Source organism: Salvelinus fontinalis, chromosome 6 (genome assembly GCF_029448725.1).
Source record: "Salvelinus fontinalis isolate EN_2023a chromosome 6, ASM2944872v1, whole genome shotgun sequence".
NCBI classification, from domain to species: Eukaryota; Metazoa; Chordata; class Actinopteri; order Salmoniformes; family Salmonidae; genus Salvelinus; species Salvelinus fontinalis.
In genome coordinates this window covers 73048188-73060813 of record NC_074670.1, presented here as the reverse complement: position 1 = coordinate 73060813, position 12626 = coordinate 73048188, and the positions used below count along the sequence as shown (strand labels likewise).

Sequence of the window (12626 nt, the reverse complement as noted above, 5' to 3'; positions counted from 1 at the left end):
GGTGAGGGTAAGAAACAACATCTCCACCCCGCTGATCCTCAACACTGGGGCCCCACAAGGGTGCATTCTCAGCCCCCTCCTGTACTCCATGTTCACCCAGGGAGTTTTCAGACCACACAACAGTAGTGGGCTTGATTACCAACACCGACGAGACAGCCTACAGGGAGGAGGTGAGGGCACTCGGAGTGTGGTGTCAGGAAAACAACCTCTCACTCAACGTCAACAAAACAAAGGAGATGATCGTGGACTTCAGGAAACAACAGAGGGAGCATCCCCCTATCCACATCGAAGGGACAGCAGTGTAGAAGGTGGAAGGTTTAGTATCATCCAGAAGGCAAGGTCAGTACAGGTGCATCAAAGCTGGGACCGAGAGACTGAAAAACAGCTTCTATCTCAAGGCCATCAGACTGCCAAACAGCAATCACTAAGTTGGAGAGGCTGCTGCCTACATTGAGACCCAATCACTGGCCACATTAATAAATGGATCACTAGTCACTTTAAACAATAAATAATGCCACTTTAATCATGTTTACATATCTTACATTACTCATATCATACGTACAGTTGAAGTCAGAAGTTTACATACACCTTAGCCAAATACATTTAAACTCAGTTTTTCACAATTACTGACATTTAATCCTAGTAAAAATCCCCTGTCTTAGGTCAGTTAGGATCACCACTTTATTTTAAGAATATGAAACGTCAGAATAATAGTAGAGGGAATGATTTATTTCAGCTTTAATTTCTATCATCACATTCCCAGTGGGTCAGAAGTGTACATACACTAAATTAATATTTGGTAGCATTGCCTTTCAATTGTTTAACTTGGGTCAAACGTTTCGGTAGCCTTCCACAAGCTTCCCACAATAAGTTGGGTGAATTTTGGACCATTCCTCCTGACAGGGCTGGTGTAACTGAGTCAGGTTTGTAGGCCTCCTTGCTCGCACACACTTTTTCAGTTCTGCCCACAAATGTTCTATAGGATTGAGGTCATGGCTTTGTGATGGCCACTCCAATACCTTGATATTGTTGTCCTTAAGCCATTATGCCACAACTTTGGAAGTATGCTTGGGGTCAGTGTTCATTCAGAAGACCCATTTGCAACCAAGCTTTAACTTCCTGACTGATTTCTTGAGATTCAATATAGAGATTCAAGCTTCAATATATCCACATAAATTTTATTCCTCATGAAGTTATCTATTTTATGAAGTGCACCATACCCTCCTGCAGCAAAGCACCCCCACAACATGATGCTGCCACCCTCGTGCTTCACGGTTGGGATGGTGTTCTTCGGCTTGCAAGTGTCCCTCTTTTTCCTCCAAATATAACGATGGTCATTATGGCCAAACAGTTCTATTTTTGTTTAATCAAACCAGAGGACATTTCTCCTAAAAGTATGATCTTTGTCCCCATGTGCAGTTGCAAACCGTAGTCTGGCTTTTTATGGTGGTTTTTGAGCAGGGGCTTCTTCCTTGCCGAGCAGCCTTTCAGGTTATGTTGATATAGGACTTGTTTTACTGTGGACAGATACTTTTGTACCTGTTTCCTCCAGCATCTTCACAAGGTCCTTTGCTGTTGTTCTGGGATTGATTTGCACTTTTCGCACCAAAGTACGTTCATCTCTAGGAGACAGAACGCATCTCCTTCCTGAGCAGTATGATGGCTGCGTGGTCCCATGGTGTTTATACTATTGTTTGTACAGATGAATGTGGTACCTTCAGGCGTTTGGAAATCGCTCCCAAGGATGAACCAGACTTGTGGAGGTCTCCAATTTATTTTCTGAGGTCTTGGCTGACCCACTGGAATTGTGATACAGTGAATTATAAGTGAAATAATCTGTCTGTAAACAATTGTCGGAAAAATTACTTGTGTCATGCACAAAGTAGATGTCCTAACCGACTTGCCAAAACTGTAGTTTGTTAACAAGAAATTTGTGGGGTGGTTGAAAAACAAATTTTAATGACTCCAACCTAAGTGTATGTAAACGTCCGACTTCAACTGTATATACTGTATTTTACACCATCTGTTGCACCTTGCCTATGTCGCTCGGCCATCGCTCATCCATATATTTATATGTACACATTCACCCCTTTAGATTTGTGTGTATTAGGTAGTTGTTGGGGAATTGTTAGATTACTTGTTAGATTTTACTGCACTGTCGGAACTAGAATCACAAGCATTTCACTATACTTGCAGTAACATCTGCTAACCATGTGTATGTGAACAATAAAATTTGATTTGACAGAGGAGAGGGGGGGGGGGCAGGGGGAATCAAGACAATAAACAAATTTGAACACCACATAACCCTCCCCCCGTGTTCCTTAACTCTCCCTGTCTTTCCTGTTCTCTACCCTTCCATTGTCCTATTCATGTCTCGCTTTCTCTCTCTCTCTGCTTCTCTCTCTGACTCGGCAGCACAGCTCCTCCTGACTCTTAACCAAATCACCGTCCTCCTCTGGCCCCTCCACAGCCTTTCATTAGGCTAAAAGCCCTGAGAAACACACACACACACACACACACACACACACACACACACACACACACACACACACACACACACACACACACACACACACACACACACACACACACACACACACACACACACACACACACACAGTAGGTTTATGATTAAGTGATTCAAAGACAAGAGCAAAGGAGACAGACTGAAATAAAGAAGGAGAGAGGGAGGGAAGGAGAGAAAGAAAAAGAGAGGGAGGGGAGGAGAGAGAGGAGGGAGGGAGAGGAAGAGAATGAGAAAGGGTGGGAGAGAGAGATGGAGAGAGGGAGGGGAGGAGAGAGATAAGGAGAAATGGAAGGAAAGAGAGTGAGAGAAGGAGAAAGGACAGTAAAGGACAGTAAAGGAGATGAAAGGAAGGAAGGAATGATCTAGATAGAAAGAAGGAGACCACTTCATCTCCTTCTATTGGCTGGAGGATGGTGAGGTTTAGGACTGGGGCAGGGGATAAGGTTGGTGAAGTCTAGGACTGGGGCAGGGGATAAGGCTGGTGAAGTCTAGGACTGGGGCAGGGGATAAGGCTGGTGAGGTCTAGGACTGGGGCAGGGGATAAGGCTGGTGAAGTCTAGGACTGGGGCAGGGGATTTTTTTATTTATTTTTTATTTTACCGTTATTTTACCAGGTAAGTTGACTGAGAACACGTTCTCATTTGCAGCAACGACCTGGGGAATAGTTACAGGGGAGAGGAGTGGAATGAATGAGCCAATTGTAAACTGGGGATTATTAGGTGACCATGATGGTTTGAGGGCCAGATTGGGAATTTAGCCAGGACACCGAGGTTAACACCCCTACTCTTACGATAAGTGCCATGGGATCTTTAATGACCTCAGAGAGTCAGGACACCCGTTTAACGTCCCACACGAAAGACGGCACCCTACACAGGGCAGTGTCCCCAATCACTGCCCTGGGGCATTGGGATATTTTTTAGACCAGAGGAAAGAGTGCCTCCTACTGGCCCTCCAACACCTGTTCCAGCAGCATCTGGTCTCCCATCCAGGGACTGACCAGGACCAACCCTGCTTAGCTTCAGAAGCAAGCCAGCAGTGGTATGCAGGGTGGTATGCTAGTGGATAAGGCTGGTGAGGTCTAGGACTGGGGCAGGGGATAAGGCTGGTGAAGTCTAGGACTGTGGCAGGGGACAGGGCTGGAGCAGAGGCCTGCAGGAGAGTTTAGGGACAAGGAGAGAGAGCGCTGAAGAAAATAGGACTGGGGTAGTAGACTGGAATAAAGAGGACTGGGGTAGTAGACTGGAATAAAGAAGACTGGGGTAGTAGACTGGAATAAAGAGGACTGGGGTAGTAGACTGGAATAAAGAGGACTGGGGTAGTAGGCTGGAATAAAGAGGACTGGGGTAGTAGACTGGAATAAAGAGGACTGGGGTAGTAGACTGGAATAAAGAGGACTGGGGTAGTAGACTGGAGTAAAGAGGACTGGGGTAGGAGACTGGGGTAGGAGACTGGGGTAAAGAGGACTGGGGTAATAGACTGGGGTAAAGAGGACGGGTAGTAGACTGGGATAAATATGACTGGGTTAGTAGACTGGTGTAAAGATGACTGCGGTAATTAGGACCTGGGTAGAGGACTTGGGTGAAATGGAATGGGGTAGAGGACTGAGGTAAAGATGACTGGGGTAGAGGACTGAGGTAAAGATGACTGGGGTAGAGGATTGGGCTAAAGATGACTGGGGTAGAGGACTGGGCTAAAGATGACTGGGGTAGAGGACTGGGCTAAAGATGACTGGGGTAGAGGACTGGGGTAAAGATGACTGGGGTAGAGGACTGGGGTAAAGATGACTGGGGTAGACGACTGGGCTAAAGATGACTGGGGTAGAGAACTGGGGTAGAGGACTGGGCTAAAGATGACTGGGGTAGAGGACTGGGGTAAAGATGACTGGGGTAAAGATGACTGAGGTAGAGGACTGGGCTAAAGATGACTGGGGTAGAGGACTGGGCTAAAGATGACTGGGGTAGAGGACTGGGGTAAAGATGACTGGGGTAGAGGACTGGGCTAAAGATGACTGGGGTAGAGATGACTGGGGTAGAGGACTGGGCTAAAGATGACTGGGGTAGAGGACTGGGGTAAAGAGGACTGGGGTAAAGATGACTGGGGTAGAGGACTGGGGTAAAGATGACTGGGGTAGAGGACTGGGGTAAAGAGGACTGGGGTAGAGATGACTGGGGTAGATGACTGGGGTAAAGAGGACTGGGGTAGAGGACTGGGGTAGGGGCTAAGCCAGGGTAAAAGGCTGAGGTAGCGGGTTTGGACTGGGACTGGGACTGAGCCAGGGGTATTGTTCTGGGATATAAGACTGGGGTGTTCTCTGGCTACTCTCCAGACTCAGCCATTGATCAGAGAACCTGATTAGCATAAAACGCCTTCTCCCTCACAATGACCCACAGAGAGTGGAGAGGAGAGGATGAGAGAGCGAAAGAAAACAAGAGAGAGTGTTAATTTATTTTCTCTAATGTACTTTAACTATTTGAACATTGTTAGAGCACTGTACATAGACATAATATGACATTTTAAATGTCTTTATTCTTTTGGAACTTCTGTGAGTGTAATGTTTACTGTTCATTTTTATTGTTTATTTAACTTTTGTTTGAATTGAATTGAACTGAGAGAGAGCGAGTGAGCGAGCGAGAGAGAAGCGAGGCCCACAATTCCACCACAAAGCCCTCACCAACAGAGAGTTTAGCTTGGAGAAGAGTCCCCTCAGCCAGCTGGGTCTGGGGATCTTTGTACAAACAGACCTCATAGAGCCCCAGGACAGCAACACAATTACATCCAACCAAATTAGGAGAAAGCTCAAATATTTTGTGACACAAAAAAAGAAACAATCAACCAAACAAGAGCAAACTAGAATACGATTTGGCCCTAATCAGAGAGTACACAGTGGCAGAATACCTGACCACTGTGACTGGTCCTAAACAGAGAGTACACAGTGGCAGAATACCTAACTACTGAGACGGGTCCTAAACAGAGAGTACACAGTGGCAGAATACCTAACTACTGAGACGGGTCCTAAACAGAGAGTACACAGTGGCAGAATACCTGACTACTGAGACGGGTCCTAAACAGAGAGTACACAGTGGCAGAATACCTGACCACTGTGACTGGTCCTAAACAGAGAGTACACAGTGGCAGAATACCTAACTACTGAGACGGGTCCTAAACAGAGAGTACACAGTGGCAGAATACCTAACTACTGAGACAGGTCCTAAACAGAGAGTACACAGTGGCAGAATACCTGACTACTGAGACTGGCCCTAATCAGAGAGTACACAGTGGCAGAATACCTAACTACTGAGACGGGTCCTAAACAGAGAGTACAAAGTGGCAGAATACCTGACCACTGAGACTGGTTCTAAACAGAGAGTACACAGTGACAGAATACCTAACTACTGAGACAGGTCCTAAACAGAGAGTACACAGTGACAGAATACCTGACCACTGAGACGGGTCCTAAACAGAGAGTACAAAGTGGCAGAATACCTGACCACTGTGACTGACCCAAAATTAAGAAAATCCTTGACTATGGACAGACTCAGTGAGCATAGCCTTGCTGTTGAGAGAGACCTTAGTAGGCAGACCTGGCTCTCAAGAGAAGACAGGCTATGTGCACACTGCCCACAAAATGAGGTGGAAACTGAGCTGCACTTCCTAACCTCCTGCCAAATGCATGACCATATTAGAGACACATATTTCCCTCAGATTACACAGACCCACAAAGAATTCGAAAACAAACCCAATTTTGATCAACTCCCATATCTGTTAGGCGAAGTATCACAGTGTGCCATCACAGCAGCAAGATTTGTGGCCCGTTGCCATGAGAAAAGGGCAACCAGTGAAGAACAAACACCATTGTAAATACAACCTATTCTTATGTTTATTAATTTTCCGTTTCATACTTCAACTAATTGCACATTGTTACAACACTGTACATAGCCAATAATTTAACATTTTAAAAACCTATATTCTTCTAAAACTTTTATGAGTGTAATGTTTACTAATGTTTCCCTTGTTTATTTCCTGTTTGTTTATTGCCTCTTCCATTTGCTTTGACAATGTAAACATATGTTTCCCTTGCCAATAAAGCCCTTTGAATTGAATTGAGCGAGTGTGACAGAGAGGGAGAGAATCAGAAGAGATGAACTATGTGGGCTGGAGTCAGCAGAAACACTGGAGAGAAATTAGAATAAGGACCAACTAAAGTAGCAGCATGTTTGTGTAGCTTCATGTTACTATATCTTATACACTATTCACATGATAGCTCCAGATAATAACCCAAGCACGGTCAAACACAGCACATTCCTTTTGCAACACTGTGGATCAATAATAGGACAATAAGAGGTTATGGATTTCATACAGCTATGAAAAAACTCCAGATCTCCAGTCTTATTCTAGTACTGTGTTGATGACTTAGTCCTGTATTGGAGCTAAAGAAGGTTGTACTGTCAAAACTCTTATCGTGTTGTTAGTCTATGCTCTTGGTTTGAGTACACATATTGAATGTTACTCTGGATAGGAGCGTCTGCTTAAATGTTTAACATGTATAATGTAACCTGACATGTGAGTATCATATGTGCCTAGGCACTTTACTGAAATAATGATATATACAATGTTAACCACCGAACAGTGAATTAAGAAAATAACAATAATTGCAGTCGTATGCCTTCAAACCAACACATCTTTGCTGCATCATCGTAACACCTTACTGTGGAGAAATGCTCAATGTAACAAACTTTCCTCCCACTCACTCAACCAGCGAGTTTACAGAGTGACATTCAACTGACTGAAGCGTTCTAGTAATCTTGCACAATTTTAGTTTCTTTATTTTTCAAATTCCTCTGAGGATGTTGAGCAGTCAGATTACTAAAGAATGTTGAGCAGTCAGATTACTAAAGGATGTTGAGCAGTCAGATTACTAAAGAATGTTGAGCAGTCAGATTACTAAAGGTTTCTCTGAGGATGATGAGCAGTCAGATTACTAAAGGATGTTGAGCAGTCAGATTACTAAAGGATGTTGAGCAGTCAGATTACTAAAGGATGTTGAGCAGTCAGATTACTAAAGGATTTTGAGCAGTCAGATTACTAAAGGTTTCTCTGAGGATGATGAGCAGTCAGATTACTAAAGGTTCCTCTGAGGATGTTGAGCAGTCAGATTACTAAAGGATGTTGAGCAGTCTGATTACTAAAGGATGTTGAGCAGTCTGATTACTAAAGGATGTTGAGCAGTCAGATTACTAAAGGATGTTGAGCAGTCTGATTACTAAAGGATGTTGAGCAGTCAGATTACTAAAGGATGTTGAGCAGTCAGATTACTAAAGAATGTTGAGCAGTCAGATTACTAAAGGTTCCTCTGAGGATGTTGAGCAGTCAGATTACTAAAGGATGTTGAGCAGTCAGATTACTAAAGGATGTTGAGCAGTCAGATTACTAAAGAATGTTGAGCAGTCAGATTACTAAAGGATGTTGAGCAGTCAGATTACTAAAGGATGTTGAGCAGTCAGATTACTAAAGGATGTTGAGCAGTCAGATTACTAAAGGTTCCTCTGAGGATGTTGAGCAGTCAGATTACTAAAGAATGTTGAGCAGTCAGATTACTAAAGGATGTTGAGCAGTCAGATTACTAAAGAATGTTGAGCAGTCTGATTACTAAAGGTTCCTCTGAGGATGTTGAGCAGTCAGATTACTAAAGGTTTCTCTGAGGATGTTGAGCAGTCAGATTACTAAAGCACAACCTCAGTAAAATAGTACCTCTCATCTAACTTCAAAGAATGTCTGCTAATCACAAAGACACACACACACACACACACACACACACACACACACACACACACACACACACACACACACACACACACACACACACACACACACACACACACACACACACACGTTAAAGCTGTAATGTGACCACCTGGTGGGGTTCTCTCTCTAAGGGGAGGGTCAGTCAGACACAGCAGAGTCACGCTCTCTCTGTGTGTGTGTGTGTGTGTGTGTGTGTGTGTGTGTGTGTGTGTGTGTGTCATCAGTCACCACCATAACTTTATCCAACCCTGAGGACAGGTACACTGTCACAACAGTTGTCTTTCCATTATGTTTGTTCATGGAAATGCATTCCATGCGTGATATTCCTCTCCTAAAGGTGGACGTCTGCTGCTCCCTGGAAGTCAATGTAAACCCTCCCCCTGCGGCCAGAGGGACTCAGAGTCATTGTGTTGTTAGCCAGATGAGCTGAGACATTGTGACACGGGTCAATGTGTGACGTTAGATGTTACAGCATCAATGTTGACACACACACATCCTTCCTCTATGTCCTTTTCCTCTGATCCCCAGGATTCATCTGTCCATCACTACCTTCAACTGATAGGAAGTCGAACAGAAGGACAAGATAGTCACTTCCTGTTTCCCCTTGGGTGTTTAGGTTTTAGGTGAACCCTCTATCTTTCTCTACTCCATCCCCCTCTCCCTCCCTCCATCCTCTCTTCTCTCCATCCTTATGCAAAACAGATGTTCACTTTGACATCGGTCTAACTAAACTCAAACATGGAAAAAGCCTGAATGATGAGGTTCGAGACTGTGTGTGTGTGTGTGTGTGCTACTGTGCTTCCAAACAAAGCTTCCCCTCCGTCACCAACAATGTATGACTTTGTATAATACAGTACAGTCTGTTAAGGTATAGTGCAATATGCTATGGTATAATACAGTACGTTATGGTATAGTACAGTATGTTATGGTATAACACATTATGTTATGGTATAGTACAGTATGGTATAGTACAGTATGTTATGGTATAACACAGTATGTTATGGTATAACACAGTATGTTATGGTACAGTACAGTATGGTATAACACAGTATGCTATGGTATAATACAGTACGTTATGGTATAGTACAGTATGTTATGGTATAGTACGGTACGGTATGCTATAAGTACAGTATGTTATGGTATAACACAGTATGTTATGGTACAGTACAGTATGGTATAGTACAGTATGTTATGGTATAACACAGTATGTTATGGTATAGTACAGTATGTTATGGTATAGTACGGTACGGTATGCTATAAGTACAGTATGTTATGGTGTAACACAGTATGTTATGGTACAGTACAGTATGGTATAGTACAGTATGTTATGGTATAACACAGTATGTTATGGTATAATACAGTATGTTATGGTGCAGTACAGTATGGTATAACACAGTATGCTATGGTACAACACAGTATGTTATGGTATAACACAGTATGTTATGGTATAACACAGTATGTTATGGTACAGTACAGTACGTTATGGTATAACACAGTATGTTATGGTACAGTACAGTATGGTATAGTACAGTATGTTATGGTACAGTACAGTATGGTATAGTACAGTATGTTATGGTACAGTACAGTATGTTATGGTATAACACAGTATGTTATGGTACAGTACAGTATGGTATAGTACAGTACGTTATGGTATAACACAGTATGTTATGGTATAACACAGTATGTTATGGTACAGTACAGTATGGTATAGTACAGTATGTTATGGTACAGTACAGTATGTTATGGTACAGTACAGTATGGTATAGTACAGTATGTAATGGTATAACACAGTATGTTATGGTACAGTACAGTATGGTATAGTACAGTATGTTATGGTACAGTACAGTATGTTATGGTACAGTACAGTATGGTATAGTACAGTACGTTATGGTATAACACAGTATGTTATGGTACAGTACAGTATGGTATAGTATAACACAGTATGTTATGGTATAACACAGTATGTTATGGTACAGTACAGTGTGGTGTAGTACAGTACGTTATGGTATAATACAGTATGTTATGGTATAGTACAGTATGTTATGGTATAGTACGTTATGGTATAATACAGTATGTTATGGTATAACACAGTATGTTATGGTACAGTACAGTACAGTATGGTATAGTACAGTATGTTATGGTATAGTACAGTATGGTATAGTACAGTACGTTATGGTATAATACAGTACAGTATGGTATAGTACAGTATGTTATGGTATAGTACAGTATGGTATAGTACAGTACGTTATGGTATAATACAGTATGTTATGGTATAACACAGTATGTTATGGTACAGTACAGTACAGTATGGTATAGTACAGTATGTTATGGTACAGTACAGTGCAGTATGGTATAGTACAGTATGTTATGGTATAGTACAGTACAGTATGGTATAGTACAGTATGTTATGGTATAACACAGTATGTTATGGTATAACACAGTATGTTATGGTACAGTACAGTATGGTATAGTACAGTACGTTATGGTATAATACAGTATGTTATGGTATAACACAGTATGTTATGGTACAGTACAGTATGGTATAACACAGTATGTTATGGTATAACACAGTATGTTATGGTATAACACAGTATGTTATGGTATAACACAGTATGTTATGGTATAGTGCAGTATGTTATGGTATAACACAGTATGTTATGGTATAACACAGTATGTTATGGTACAGTACAGTATGGTATAGTATAGTACAGTACGTTATGGTATAACACAGTATGTTATGGTATAGTACAGTATGTTATGGTATAGTACAGTATGTTATGGTATAACACAGTATGTTATGGTACAGTACAGTATGGTATAACACAGTATGTTATGGTATAACACAGTATGTTATGGTACAGTACAGTATGGTATAGTACAGTACGTTATGGTATAACACAGTATGTTATGGTATAGTACAGTATGTTATGGTATAGTACGGTACGGTATGCTATAAGTACAGTATGTTATGGTATAACACAGTATGTTATGGTACAGTACAGTATGGTATAGTACAGTATGTTATGGTATAACACAGTATGTTATGGTATAGTACAGTATGTTATGGTATAGTACGGTACGGTATGCTATAAGTACAGTATGTTATGGTGTAACACAGTATGTTATGGTACAGTACAGTATGGTATAGTACAGTATGTTATGGTATAACACAGTATGTTATGGTATAATACAGTAAGTTATGGTACAGTACAGTATGGTATGGTATAACACAGTATGTTATGGTATAACACAGTATGTTATGGTATAACACAGTATGTTATGGTATAACACAGTATGTTATGGTATAACACAGTATGTTATGGTACAGTACAGTACGTTATGGTATAACACAGTATGTTATGGTATAACACAGTATGTTATGGTACAGTACAGTATGGTATAGTACAGTATGTTATGGTACAGTACAGTATGGTATAGTACAGTATGTTATGGTACAGTACAGTATGTTATGGTATAACACAGTATGTTATGGTACAGTACAGTATGGTATAGTACAGTATGTTATGGTATAACACAGTATGTTATGGTACAGTACAGTATGGTATAATACAGTATGTTATGGTATAACACAGTATGTTATGGTACAGTACAGTATGGTATAGTACAGTATGTTGTGGTACAGTACAGTATGTTATGGTACAGTACAGTATGGTATAGTACAGTACGTTATGGTATAACACAGTATGTTATGGTATAACACAGTATGTTATGGTACAGTACAGTATGGTATAGTACAGTATGTTATGGTACAGTACAGTATGTTATGGTACAGTACAGTATGGTATGGTATAGTACAGTACGTTATGGTATAACACAGTATGTTATGGTATAACACAGTATGTTATGGTACAGTACGTTATGGTATAACACAGTATGTTATGGTATAACACAGTATGTTATGGTACAGTACAGTGTGGTATAGTACAGTATGTTATGGTACAGTACAGTATGTTATGGTACAGTGTGGTATAATACAGTATGTTATGGTATAACACAGTATGTTATGGTATAGTACAGTACGTTATGGTATAACACAGTATGTTATGGTACAGTACAGTATGGTATAGTACAGTATGTTATGGTATAGTACAGTACAGTATGGTATAGTACAGTATGTTATGGTATAACACAGTATGTTATGGTATAACACAGTATGTTATGGTACAGTACAGTATGGTATAACACAGTATGTTATGGTATAACACAGTATGTTATGGTACAGTACAGTATGGTATAGTACAGTACGTTATGGTATAATACAGTATGTTATGGTATA

General features: G+C 41.2%; 1 protein-coding gene across 1 annotated transcript in view; it reads right to left on the bottom strand.

Moving 5' to 3' along the window:
• The window catches only part of LOC129858663 (disintegrin and metalloproteinase domain-containing protein 19-like), a 55426-nt gene that overhangs the window by 33766 nt on the left and 9034 nt on the right, over positions 1-12626 (bottom strand). The window lies entirely within an intron of this gene.